This window comes from Trichechus manatus, unplaced genomic scaffold (assembly GCF_000243295.1).
Source record: "Trichechus manatus latirostris isolate Lorelei unplaced genomic scaffold, TriManLat1.0 scaffold00094, whole genome shotgun sequence".
NCBI lineage: Eukaryota > Metazoa > Chordata > Mammalia > Sirenia > Trichechidae > Trichechus > Trichechus manatus.
Genome location: NW_004444030.1, coordinates 638,283 through 653,244, shown reverse-complemented (window position 1 = coordinate 653,244; position 14,962 = coordinate 638,283).

Sequence of the window (14,962 nt, the reverse complement as noted above, 5' to 3'; positions counted from 1 at the left end):
TATAAAAGACAGAAGTGAGCAGTGAGACAGGGGGACTGCATACCATCAAGAAAGTGCCAGGAGCGCGTCCTTTGGACCGGGGTCCCTGCGCAGAGAAGCTCCTAGTCCAGGCAAACACTGAAGAGAAGAAGGCCGACAGAGAGAAAAAGACTTCTCCTGGAGGTGATGCCCTGAATTTGGACTTTTAGCCTACTTAGACTATGAGGAAATAAACTTGTCTTCATTAAAACCATCCACTTGTGGTATTTCTGTAGTAGCAGCACTAGATGACTAAGACAACAACGTTTATTGAACAAATGTTTTTTGTAGCTCGACTGTGTACTAGGATCTGGGTTAGGTATTGGGGATAGAATGATGGATTTAACTTGATCTCCGTCATTGAGGAGATTATAATATGTTATTTAACTTATTTTTTAAAAGAATGACTTCGTGCAGTATGTTAAAAATGAAGATGGGTGCGAACTTGAGTCTGAAAAAGGAGTTACCACCCTGAAGAAAAGCCTGAAATTTGTTCAAAATGCTGACCTTCTTGCATTGCCTTTGAAGATCACTGGAAGAATGTCACCTTACAGCAATACAGTGTTTCCATACATAGAAGTTATCTGCCTGGAGAATCCAGTCATGGACAGGAACTCTGGTTTCCTTGTCCAGGAGACTTTCCATTTCCCCAACTTTTTAGTGAGAAACTAACAAGGGAGAGGTAAGAAAACTCTTTGGGAGAGAGTGGAGCTGGATGTTCCAGAGAACAGTGTGTATTTGTCTTCCCCCTCATATCCCACCCCAACATTTTGTTTTTCTCACTCTGAGCCCAATGAAAAGTTTATTAAACTGGTGTTTAACTCTCCGCTATTACCTTAAGGCATCACAGGTAGCTCTCTGTGAAAGAGCTATGGGAGAGGATGGGGCAGGGGTGGATGTAGAGATTTAATGAAACTAACATAGCTAAGGCACAGATATTCTGCCACCACCCGGCCACCATCCACCAGGAAGGTGGTATGATGTTTTTTTTTCATTTTTGAGAGTTAAAAGATTAAAAAAAAAAAAAAAAAGGTAACAGTAAAAAACCATGTGGTGTTGTGATCCCTGAGGGACAAAATATACATAGGACTCCATGTCTGTAAATGTCAGGTACCAGAACACCTCTTGGTGCAGTTCGTACCTGTGGGTGTCTCTGGGTCAGACAGAGCTGAGCTGTGAAATCTACTAATCCATTATTCTGGGCAAAAGACCCCATTGACTCAGTCTAGATCTTAAGCAGTAGATTTATCTTGCTTCAAAGGCTTGCAGACTCCTAGTCTGGGAATTGGGCCATCAAGGTTAGATCTTAAGAGAGGACAAGTAGCATCCATCTCTCTATAGAAAGCATGATTTCAAGAGCCCCACATGACAACAAGAACCAATAGAAGCAATAGCAACTACAAACTGAATAGATATTTGATGATTTTTAGTGGTAGCTAAGGGTAAATTTCAAACTCTTTACATTCTCATGTATTAGCAAATGACCTGGCATCAACTCATTTATTTTATAATAATTCCACAAAAAATAAAAGCTAGGATTTTAGACTTAATCAGATCTGGGTTGAAATTTGGATTCAAATAGATCTACTACTTACTCACAGGTCAGAGCAAGCCACTGAATTTCTATAAGGCACAGTTGCCTCAAACACAAAATGGAAATAATTTGTAGTTTGATAATAACACTATTTTTTTTTTTTTTATAGCAACTTTTAGGTGGTAGTTACCATGCTTGATGTTGTTACTGCTGAGGGCACAGAGGCCTTCCAGACTCAATGAGTCCTTGTCTTTCTCTTGTAAGAATACACAAAGGAGACTATTTTTGGGTTCAGCTCTAACAGGTTTATTTTACTTGTGACAAGTAAAAGGAGTCATTGGGGGCTGATGCCTCTCCAAAAGACTGACTCGAAAAGGGAAGCAAAGTGAGAGTTTATATGGGTTTGGTGGGGACAGTAGAGCAATGAATATTCAGTGATTTTCTTTGACGGTGCAGGTTCTCCTCAGAATGGCGGTGCATACTAATTAGGCTGCGCACACATCTGGAATCCAAGATGAAACCCACTGATATGGAAAAATGGAGTCCTCTTGGCAGCCCTTGGCATCACTTATTATGGGATATAGCACAGGTGCACTGATCTTCTGCACTACATCACCCCCTTCGGTGGACCAAGGAAGGTCTAACAGCAGTCACACCTTGTTCTGTGCATGCAGGGCCCGTAAAGGGGGAAGGGACTAGAAAAACACTAAGGAGGAAGTAGTAATTCATGGGTTGTTTTAACCTTATCTCATGTTGACAGGTGTGGTTCCTGTTTACCCAACTTCTAGATGGTAGTCTTTTAACAGCTTTTATTCCACCAGCACAGTTAACCCTATCTGTCTCAAAGTGAGAGATACATAAGCAAAGAGAAAAGTGTAAGCTAAGTTGTTGAATAGTTTTGAAATAGTTACATGAGCAATCTTCCAAAAACAGTGAATAATTGACTTTGGCTACAGTGATGTATATGTGACAGCAGCAGATCCACAAAATCTTACAAAACACCCCGAGATCATTTTATCCAACCATTTACCCAAGGATGGAATTGCCTCTGTGATTTCCTTGGATTGACATTAGCCTCTGTTTAAACTATGAAATGCAGGGAGATTTAATAAGTAGTTTAGAAAATGCATGGACTTTAGAGCCAAAATATTTACATTCAGTTTTTGTCCTGGTCACTTGCTAATTTTGAGATCTTGGTCCCATGGTTGAGTCTCTGTCTCAGATTTCTCAGCTATAAAATGAGCGATGTTAGTGAAAATTACAGAAAGATTGAATTAAAAAAAAACGTATAGTGTAATAAAAATAATCAGAGACCTGAATTGAATTCTGTGACTTAAGTTATTTAATCTTTCTGATCTTTGGTTTTCTTTCTTGTAAAATGTGGACATTTGTTTCTATTACTATTCAAAAAAAAAAAAAAATTGCTGTCAAGTCGATTCCAACCCATAGTCACCCTATAGGACAGCATAGAACTGCCCCATAGGATTTCCAAGGAGCAGCTGCTGGGTTCAAACTGCTGACATTTTGGTTAGCAGGAGGGATTAAATGAGTATTTATATATATATATATATATAAATCACTGACATGGAATTGCAATGTATGATGTGCCCTTTCTCATCCTTTCTACTTTGATCACATCAGGATTTTCTCCATCCTGTGATTACCTACAGTACTGATTTTGAATAACAGTAGGTGTTTGCAATTGTGTTCTTTTATGTGTCCTTAATTTGTTCTAACCTCCTTGAGGGCAAGAACTCTGTCTGATAGTCTTTTTATCCTTCAGCAGTTCTGAGCATAGTGTTAGAATGATAGAAAAATGCCCAATGAGCCACCCACCGATTCAGCAAGTTAATTCATTCTGGCTGTTGGTTTACAGCCTAAGTAAAGTTAAGTGTACAGTGCCAACTTTATTCCCATAATAATTTTAGACCCTGCCTCCACCTGAGAAGACTACAGCCAAAGTGGGATATCAGGGGTCATGTGACTTTCAAATTGGTGTGCCTCAAATAATAGGAGAGGCCTGACCACCCTGATGGGACTTTTGCCTTGTTAGTGCTGAGGACACAGGTAAATTTTAATGAAAAAAGTAGGTAAGTGACAGCTGAAGGTAGTGAGACCTCCCTCCTGAAAACAGATCTGGCGGGAGTATACCGGGAAAACCTAGGCTTCCACTTCCATCACTGTGACTTTACAGTCACCAGTGTGATATAAATGTAGTAATAGCTTGCTCTTCTGCAGGCCAACACAATTAGCCAGGGTTACCCAATCCTTAAAAGGTACTTAAGTTTAAACTGTGTATAAGGTGAAAGTCTTTCCCATCAATGAATCACTTACTGTTTCAATGATGGTGTTCTTCTGCCCCTATTTGCAGCAGTGTGGTCCTCCTTAAATATAAGAGCCTAAAGGGAAGAGACCAGGTTTCTGGGATTCTCTTTGATTATTTATACCTAGCAAGAGCTTTGCATCATTAGATGCTGCTTAAGTACTGAGGATGGAGTGTCCAGAGTCAAAGCCAATTTCAAACAAAGGAACTAAAAAGACTTTATTTCTTGGTACCACAAGAGTACTAGTAAAAGTAAATTCTGGTGAAGCATTTCTTGCAGATAATTCCCAGTGACAAGGAACAGATCAAAGACAGAAGGAGGGCCTTTCTGTGCTCTCCTGAGAGGTCCTGAGAATGACTGTGCAGCACTTACAGATGCTGAGAACAGATTGGAAAGTTAAAGGCCTGGTACCAAACCTGATTTCATTAAAATGCCTGTGCTTTATTAATCTTGTTGTCTGTTATTGTTTAAGTCAGGAGTCGCACATTGAAAGGGTGAGGAGAGAGCAGTGAAAAAAGAGGGGACTTTTAAGCTTGCTTTGGAGTCACCATGGAAACCTCAGCCATGGCCAGTTAGGTGAGGTGTCAGTATCCACCCATATGTGGACATACGTTCCTCCTATTTAGGAAGGAAAAAGTAGACTCTGACCTACTTCAGATGATACCATGAAAACAGAAACTTCCTGTACACTCTAGACTCTATTACGACATTAGTCTCAGATTATGATCATCTGAAGCCCAGGAGAGAAAGGCATTACATTTTACTTCCTTCTCCTTACTATGTTTCCTAGCCAGTTCTAAAAAAGTTCATATTTGTTACCTGGGAGGTAGAAGTTGGGTAGAAAATAACCACTTGCCTTGTTTTTGCTACTGAGAACAATGGCTCATATTTTGTTGGTTTGTTTTTCATTTAGATATTGCAAATATTTGGAGCTGTTCCTAACTTCCTGAATAAAAAGATATTCAAATTGCTTGGAATAACATTGCAGACTACATTAATTGAATAAGTAGTAAGCAGAAAAACCAAAAAACCAAAGTCGTTGCTATGGAGTCAATTCCAACTCATAGCAAACCTATAGGACAGAGTAGAACTGTCCCATAAGGTTTCCAAGGAGTGGCTGGTGGATATGAACTGCCGACCTTTTGGTTAGCAGCTGAACGCTTAAACACTGTGCTGCCAGGGCTAGTAATTAGAAATACATTTAAATAATTATATCTCTCATAATGTAGAGATATACACACAAAAAACTGAAGCCTATTATACCTCTTGAAAATAAGAACTATTTTAGTATTTTTGTGACACAACTCCACCTTACTCTTTTATTCATGGAGCTATAATACGCACAGGGCAGAAAAGAGTTACTTTAAAAAAAAAAAAAGTGCTAAAGAGGATTTTTCTACTTTGATAATAGAGGTCTAAATATGAGCTTTTCCATTTGTATATTAAATGTAATTATATCATCCCTTTACCCACAAATTTGGGAGATAGGTGATAATTTTCAAAAGGAACCATAAAATGGCAAAAAAGAAAATAATCTTTTTTTGCCCCTACTAGGGAAAGATTTTCTAGCTAGCTTTGACATGAAACTCTTTCTTCCCTAAATCAGAGAGGCGAGAAAAAAGGCTCTGACCACCATGCAGAGCAGAAATAAGAGGGATAGGTAGGACCTGAGTATGGGGACATGCCAGAGTTATTACTGCAACCCTCTTAGAAGTTGTTGGAATGAAGTGAGGAGATTAATACCTAAGGAATAGCTAGCACATAAGGAGTAGCTAGCATGTAAGGAGCCCTGGTAGCTCAAGCATTAAGGGTTTGGCTAAAGGTAGTTCAAACCACCTAGGAGAGGTCCCATGGGAGAAAGACCTGGTGAGCTACTCCCTTAAAGATTACTGTTGTTGTTGTTGAATGCCACAGAGTCAGCTCCAACTCATAGCAAACTTATGTACAATAGAACAAAACACTGCCCCATCCCGTGCCATCCTCACAGTCATTGTTATACTACAGCCCATTGTTGCAAACACTGTGTCAATCCATCTCATTGAGGGTCCTCGTCTTTTTTGCTAACCCTCTACTTTACCAAGCGTGATGTCCTTCTCCAGGGACTGATCCCTTCTGATACCACGTGAAAGTATGTGAGACGTAGTCTTGCCATCTTTGCTTCCAAGGAGCATTCTGCTTGTACTTCTTCCAAGACAGATTTGTTCGTTCTTTAGGCAGTCCGTGGTATATTCAATATTCTTCCCCAAGACCACAATTCAAAGGTGTCAGTTCTTCTTCGGTTTTCTTTATTCATTGTCTAGCTTTTGCATGCGTATAAGACAATTGAAAACACCATCCCTTGAGTGAGGCACACCTTAGTCTTCAAGGTGACATCTTTGCTTTTTAACACTTTAAAGAGGTCTTTTGCAGCAGATTTGCCCAATGCAATGCGTCGTTTGATTTCTTGACTGCTGCTTCCATGGGCGTTGATTGTGGATCCAAGTAAAATGAAATCCTTGACAATTTCAATCTTTTCTCTGTTTATCATGATGTTGCTTATTTGTCCAGTTGTGAGGATTTTTCTTTTTTTTTATGTTGAGGTGTAACCCATACTAAAGGCTGCAGTCTTTGATCTTCATCAGTAAATGCTTCAAGTTCTCTTCACTCAGCAAGCAAAGTTGTGTCATCTGCACAACGCAAGTTGTTAATGAGTCTTCCCCCAATCCTGATGTCCCATTCTTCTTCATATAGCCCAGCTTCTAGGATTATTTGCTCAGAATACAGACTGAATAAGTATGGTGAAAGGTTACAACCTTGATGCATAACTTTCCTGACTTTAAACCATGCAGTATCCCCTTGTTCTGTTCGAACACGTCTGTCAGTTTGTTGTACGGTGGGAGCTTGCATGTTGTTGGGATGCTGGAAGCTATACCACCAGTATTCAAATACCAGCAGGGTCACCCATGAGGGACAGATTTCACCCGAGCTTCCAGACTAAGACAGACTAGGAAGAAGCACCTGGCCGCCTACTTCTGAAAATAATTAGCCAGCGAAAACCCTTAAAAATTATAGCCTAGGAAACCCTACGGGGAAGTTCTACTCTGTCATACGGAGTCACTATGAGTTAGAAATTATCCAACAACAAGTAAGCATGTGTCAGGATTTACTTTAAAAATACAATTACCTTTTAAGGGTAACCCATTGGGGTGCTGTACCTGAGGTGGGAGAGAGCAATGAAAAAGCTTCTGCACAAAATGGAAGAGCAGCATGTGAAGAGAAAGTAACTCAGGTTTACACATGCATCAAGTACCACAGGGAAAAGAGTTTCATCTTCCTGACTCAAATACTTAGTAAGCTTAAGGAAATGGATAAACATCAGAAGCAAAGGGTCAGTACAAGAAACAAATGTATGAGAAATAATAGCATAAACTTTGTAATTTAGACAACAGTCTTGAATACTAGTGGTGTCTGGGGAGACCCTGCAGTCAGCAGTAGAGATATTCTGACCAAAAGAAATAGAACATGTCAGTATGAATAAATAGTAATAAGAGCTGGGTGATATTGAACACTTACAATGTGCTCAGCATTATTTAGATAGATAGATATAGATATAGACAGACAGATAGACAAATAGATTTCACATACTCTCTCATTCTCACAAAACCCCTATTTTCCCCCATGTTTTACACATCAGGAAATTGAAAAATATGATAATCATCGAGAAGACCAGATCTAGGAATGATATTTGAGTTCCACTACCCATGGCTAAACTATTCAACATAATTAATACATATTCATTAGAGACTGGCATTTACAAGAAAATCACTCATCAGAGATTAGAATGTAATCTCTTTTAAGGTGAGGACTGTGATAACTTTAGTTATCACTTCAAGTGTTCAGGAATGTGTTAAGTGTACAATAATGATTGTTGGATGAAAGTATTCTATATGTTCATTTAACCCTTTGGGAAATATGCATATTGTTTGCTATAAACCCATTCCCATTGCCATGGATTCTGACGCATCGTAACCCTATAGGACAGAGTAGAACCGCCCCATAGGGTTTCCAAGGTTGTTATTTTTAAGTAAGCAGACTGCTACATCTTTCTCCCTTGGAGCTGCTGGTGAGTTCAAACCACGGATCTTTTGGTTACCAGCAAAGCACACTTTAACCACTGCACCACCAGGGCTTTTTTTTCCTATAGTTTTTTCTTGGGGGAGGCTTTTCCCAACCCCTTTGCATTCCTAAAGTCTTAATCATATCTCCTGTAGGAGCCCTGGTGGTACAGTGGTTAAAGCGATTGACTGCTAACCGAAATGTGGGTGGTTTGAAACCACCAGCAGCTCCAAGGGAGAAAGATGTGGCAGTCTGCTTCCGTAGAGATTTACAGCCTTAGAAACCCTATGGAGTTGCTATGTGTCGGAATCGACTCCACAGCAGTGGGTTTGGTTAGTGGGTTTACAGGTTTTGTTGACGCAGAAGGAACATTCTTAATAACCAGAAATGATCTGAAACTGCTCTGATTTAAACTTGTCAGTCTAGTAATTAAGTAGACATCATTACAAAGAACACTAGACTGAGAGTCAGAAAACCTGGGTTAGAGTCTTCATTCCTTGGCTTCTTCCTTGTGAGCAAATCACTTAATCCCTTGAACACTAGATTTAATTTATTATAAAGAGGGAAGTTTGGCACCACTTATCCCATGGAAAGTTTTATGGATGAAATCAAAATGATATTTATAGAAAAGTGCTTGCATACTCTAAAGCCTGTATATATGACAGTGAAAATATGACTTCACAGTGACCTCTAAGTGAGGTGTTCCCGTACTGGATAGTTCCTATTTATGCAACCCCATGAAAGTATATAAATCCTAGACTTGTCTAGGGTCCTCCTTTCACTACAGCTATTGTGATCATCCAAAGCTAACAGTAGCTTAACTCTAATCCTCTAGCTGATGTATCTGTGCTGAATTCTAATGAAGGGACAAAAATTGCTTTATGTGAAAAGCTTTCATTTACAAACTCTCCCTTCTGATGGAATCTTAAAGTTTTAGCATCTAGTTTATCCTGAGGGCATGGTAAAAGTAGATTTAGATAATTCGGTTTTTATTTATATCAGGATGTTGCAATTTGTTTTTGTTACTAATAACACATATTGATGTGCATAAAATTCACATGTCCATGAAAATGGTTGCAGAGAGGATGTGTTCAATAAATGAATATTCATCCAATACTTTTTAAATGTCAATGGAACCCTGAAAAAGAGAAACAGAGCTTCCAGCTAGGGGGATCTCAAAATTCTTAATGGTGTAAAAAAAAATGATCAGAGGTTTAAAAATCTATAATAGTAAAAATAATACCACTATAAGCATTTTACTAATAGCCAAAAGAAATTTCTTACTGAAATGACTTGAGGAAGGGGCAGGATGGATAGGGCTTAAATTATCTGTGGTATTATACCAGTAGCCAAAAGTTTATTTGGATTTCTTTGACTAAGGAATTATTCTAGTGTTCTGCAAAACACAGTTTTGGGAAAATAGTTCAAATAAATTGAACACACCCCAGTTAGTCCACTGGTAAATAGAAAAGAATATGTGTTCAAATCTGCTTATATACATAAATTATGTACAATATCTACTTATATATCCATACAAAGAGTTTATATAACAGTTCTGGAACCTAATACAGTTTTATATTTAATTATATTTCTCCTTACATGCAGTAAACATGTCACATTCTAATCCCAAGGAAGCTTTATATTGACCTTTTCTATTTAATTCTACTAAAAACACCCTTTGTTACTGTTGATAGTAACTGAAGTTCTCAGAGATTCTTTTGCCTCTTCTGTGGATTGCCTGTTTTAGTGCTCTCTTGGATGAGTCCAACCAGGGCAAGCTGAAGGGCTGGGAGAACCATCTGTATTAGTTTCCTAGGGCTGCCATAACAAAATATCGCAAAGTGGGTGGCTTTAAAAAACAGAAATTCAGGGTGTTGGCAGAATCATGCTCTCTCCAAAGGCTTTAGAGAAAGATCTTTTCTTCACCCTCTCAGCTTCTAATAGCCCCAGGTATTCCCTGCCTTGCAGATAGATATATCTTCACGTGGCCATAGTCCCTCTCTGCCTAGCTCTGTCTCAGTTCTCTTCTTTTATAACCACACCACTAGGATTGTATTAGACTGCACTCTACTCCAATATGACCTCATGTTAACTTAACTGATAACTCCTCAAAGACTCTACAGGTAGTCCCTGACTTACGATGGGGTTCCATTCTGACAACTCTGTCATAAGTCGGTTCGGACATAAGTTGAATACCTCAGTATTTTTTTAGTTTTCATTATTATTGACTTCTATTATCAGTATCTTTATAAATCCAACAGTGTTTTGAGCAGTAAGTCATAAAAGTAAACAGCTGTGAGTGAACATCTGAGAATGATAGCGTCAGCAAATTACCAGCTGCAACATATTACTAACAATAAGATGTAAAAAAAAAAAAAAAAAAAGGGTGGTCCTAAGTGAAGTTCCTTGTAACTCAAATAGCTTGTAAATCAGGGACTCCCTGTATTTCCAAACAAAGTCGTATTCACAGGTACGGAAGTCAGAATTTCAACATATTTTTCAGGGGGGCACAATTCAATCCATAACACTGCCTAAGCAGCAGTTGGATGCCCAGATTCCTCGAGTCAGAAGCTCACCTAGTAAATGAGTTTCCACATTTTCCCAGTCCATGATTCTTTCCAGGCCTTTGTCAGATGAATAGAACTAAATTAATAATTTGTTTTATAAGGATCAGCACAAACTGGTTCCTATGAGGCAGAGGTTAAAGATGTTCCAAACGTCCGACTTTTCTAAACTGCTGTACCATTCCATCATCTCTGACATCAACTACACCTCCTCCCCTCAGTACTCCCCCTCCCGTCTTTGGGTTCTGTAATTTGCTGCAACACCTCACTGAACTCATGAACTGTATCAATGAAATGGCTCACATAGCTGTAGAGGCTGGCAAGTCCCAAATCCATGGGTCAGGAGTAGGCTTCTCCAGAGCCATTCGGCAGCAGGGGCTGATGAACTCAAACTGGTAGGTCAGACCACAGGCTGCTGGCTCACAAGGCTGAGGAAGCTGGGGAATAATGTAAGATAATAGGCCACTGGCCCATTGGGCTGTGGAAGCCAGTGAATCCCAGAACTGGCAGGTCAAATGCCAAGCCTCTGGCTCAAGTCCCAAGAGCTGGAGGTCAGACAGTCTTGAACCAGATGCAGGATCCATATGCAGAGAGAGAGCTCTGCAAGAGTATCCACGTTATATACCTTGGATGCAGGCCATACCCCAGTGAAGATTGTAACTTGAGTAAGGGTAAGACTTGAGTCATGTCCCCGTACAAGACTCAAGATACACTCCACACTAATCCTGCCTCATTAAAATATAGAGGTTAGGATTTACAACACATAAAATGGAGGTCAACCATGTACTGGGAATCATGGCCCAGCCAAGCTGACATATAATCCCAACCATCACAGGTTCCATATACCTTATTTGCATAGTCCCACTCAATTATTGTGTGTGACTCACAAAGAAGTGCCATATTAAGTATATTTATTGCACCACAAGAACATAAAAGACAACACAGATTTATAACTGTATGATTTAAAGTCTACATTAACTTCGCCTGAGTAAGAAGGGGGAAAAAAAAAAGTCAGGAGAAACCAAAAGCTATTTTGTAACAAAAACTATTCAACCCCATTATAATATTTTCTGAAGCAGAACCCTCTCTCACATATTTCTCCAGACCATTCCCCAAGCAAAAGCTACACATGTGACTATACCTCTTACCATTTACTTCATTTGCATGTGATTAGTTTTCTTTCTTTTCTTTTTCCTTTCTTAACTCCCTCAACATTAATGCCATTACAGATAAGGTGGGGGAGTACTAATGCCAAAGCAACAAGGTGTGAAGAATGTTTGACTCTATGTGGTTAGTTTTCTACAGTATTCTTGAGCTTCCTCATTCTTGTGGTGTAAATAGTGCAAACCCTTTCACAGTTGTATTTTCTCTGTTTATTTTCTTTCTCTCTACCTCTGGCATGACTGAGCTACTCAGCTTAACATTTATATTTCTACTCACTAACTTCTATGTCTTGTCTTCCTTCTGTACAGTAGAATACTCTGCCTTCTGATCAATATTTCTCAGTCTTACAGCAATCCTAAAGGAATGATTTGATTGAGAACTCATCCTGGCCTACCTTTCTGCCTTTCCCTAGATAGCAAGAAATTACTTCCACTTCCTGGCAACATGGCGCTATAGGCAGAAGCACCACGCCATCCCTCCACAGCAAAGATCAGAAAAACTAAGTCAAACAGAGAAAACAGCAATCCTGAAACCCTAAGCATCAAATGAAGAGATAAAGAACTCAGCCAAGCACCAAATGGAATAAGAAACTGACAGAGAACAGAGATCAAGTAGAGATACATGCAGAGGTCCCCTATCAGCCAACGCAGCATGGATCTGCCATCTTGGACTCCTATCAGAGACCAGCAAACAGGGGGTATGAGAAAGCAGCATCAGGGAGCCTCCAGCAGGAGGTAGAAAAACCAGTAACCAGAAATATATGCTTTCCCACCCCCCACCCTTCTTCACCCATACTCAGCCCCTCCTCTGCTTCCTGCGCCCACAGTCTCTTGGCCAGGAAGCATCGGCTTCACCCTGGTATCACTTGGATTCCACCTGCCCGCACTGGCCAGCCCCCTAAGTGCCATTTGTTGACTGCTGATGTTCCTTTTTTCCACTCTTTAGGTTTCTTCCTTATCTGTCACCACCTCACTCTCCTTTCTCTCAAATACCTGGCTCTGTGGGCCATCTTTGCTTTTTCCTGAAAGGCTGTGAAATGCCACTCGAATGTGAGACTGCTTCACAGCCCATACTGCCACGGTGGTGGGATCCTGGGGCTTTTTTTTCATTTGTTTTGAATTGTTTGTTTGTTTTCTTTTTCTATTCTCCAATTGAGAGCCCATTCTAGCCAGGCAGTACTGCGCAGCGTGGGACCTACAACCTCAGTTTGTGCAGAAGCGCAGAGGGATCCCAGAGAGCATTTCTTTTTTCTTGTTCTTTTTTTTTTTTTTTTTCTGTTTTTGGGGGGGATTTCTTATTATTTTTTTTTAATTTGTTCATTTTCTTTTCACTCTATTTCCCTTTTTGCCTTTTTTCATTACTCAGTTTCTCGTCTGCTTGTACTTTCCCTCTCTTTCTGTCCCCTGCATACCTGGTGCTGAGTGACACCTCGACACCTTCTAGCCAGGCTGTACTTCATGGCCTGGGAGCAACTTCCCTAGACCTCATAGCCACATGGGTGGTATCCCTGGGTCCTTTTCTTTTCTTTTTTCTTTCCAGTTTTTATTTATTCATTTTTTTCTTCTCTCCTTTTTCTTCTTCTCCTTTTTGTTTTTCTCCATTTCATAGTCTCCTATCCCTCCACTCCACTGGCAAGCTCCCCTAGCACTTTTTTTGTTTGTATGTTTTTTGCTCCTGTTCATCTTTCCTATATCTCCTGTCTCCCATACCCATCTTAGCTCCACAAATTACAAACTCGTCTCTCCATCCTGCCTACTTGCACCGTGCACTAAACTTCACACCGCCAAGAGGCCCAGGCAAGGCCTATCAGAACCTGCCCTGCGCTGAATACTGACCCTCCCTGTTGGCTTTAGTAAGTGCCACAAACCACCAATCCCAGCAGCTCTTCTTCAACTAACCTGCCCTGCTATACCATATCTGAGCGACTGACCCTGCCATTGGAGAAGAAGGTGAAAAGTATCATGCCCAAAAACGAGTAAACAACAAAAACATACAGCCCACCTGCTCAGACATAGCCAAATACAACCAAAAAACCTGATGAAACAAACAAGTCTACAATCAATAAATGAGAAAAGTAACTACCGAATGCCCCGAAGACAACAGACAATATCAAAACATTTACAAAAACAGGACAGGATGGTTCCAGTAGGTGTCCAAAATAAAACACCAGATGACTTTCCAGTACTAGAAAAAGCACTAGAACTACCTGATAGGGAATTTAAATCTATAATATTCAGAGCTTTCCAAGAGTAGAAGCAAAAAGCAGACATAAATGAGGAAAAAATAGACAAATTCATAGAAAAGACAGAAAAATTCATGGAAAATACAGACAAAAAATGGAAGAATTCAGGAAAATGATGCAGAAACAAAATGAAAAAATAAATTCACAGCTAGAAATCATACAAAAACAACAATTACAAATCCAAAAGATAAACAACAAGGTTTCAGAAAAGGACAGTGTCATAGAAGGGCTAAAGAGCAGGTTTGAAACAGTGGAAGACAGGATCAGAGAAATTGAAGACAAACACTTGGATACAACTCTGAGGAAAAAATCAGAAAAAAGAACAAAGAAAAATGAAGAGACCCTGAGAATCTTGTGCGATACAATCAAAAGCAAAAATTTGTGAGTGATCAGAGATCCAGAACAGGGAGAGAAAACAGAAAACACAGAGAAGATCATTAAAGAACTGCTGACAGAAAACTTCCCCAATATCATGAAAGATGAAAACCTGGCCATCCAAGAAGCTCAACCAACCCCATATTGGATGGACCCTGAAAGAAAATAACCAAGGCGTGTCATAATCACATTCGCCAAAACCAAAGACAAACAGAATCCTGAGACAAGCTCAAGAAAAACAAGAAGTCACATACAGGAGAAACAATAAGACTAAGCTCAGATTATTCAGAGGAAACCATGCAGGCAAGAAGGCAATGAGATGACATACATGAACCTTTAAAGAAAAACATTGCCAGCCAAGAATATATATCCTGCAAAACTCTCGTTCAAATATGATAGTGAAATTAGGACATTTCCAGATAATCAGAAATTAAGGGAATATGTAAACAGCAAACCAAACTTGCAAGAATTACTAAAGGGAGTCCTTCTATCTGAGAACAAACAACTTCAGCTCACAGGTTGAATCTAAGATACAGGATTGTATCAGCGAGATACCAATCTAGGAAATGAACTCTCAAGGACTATCCAAAACCAAAAGAAATACAACAGGGAATCAGAGCAGTTAATCTGTAAATGACAACAACAT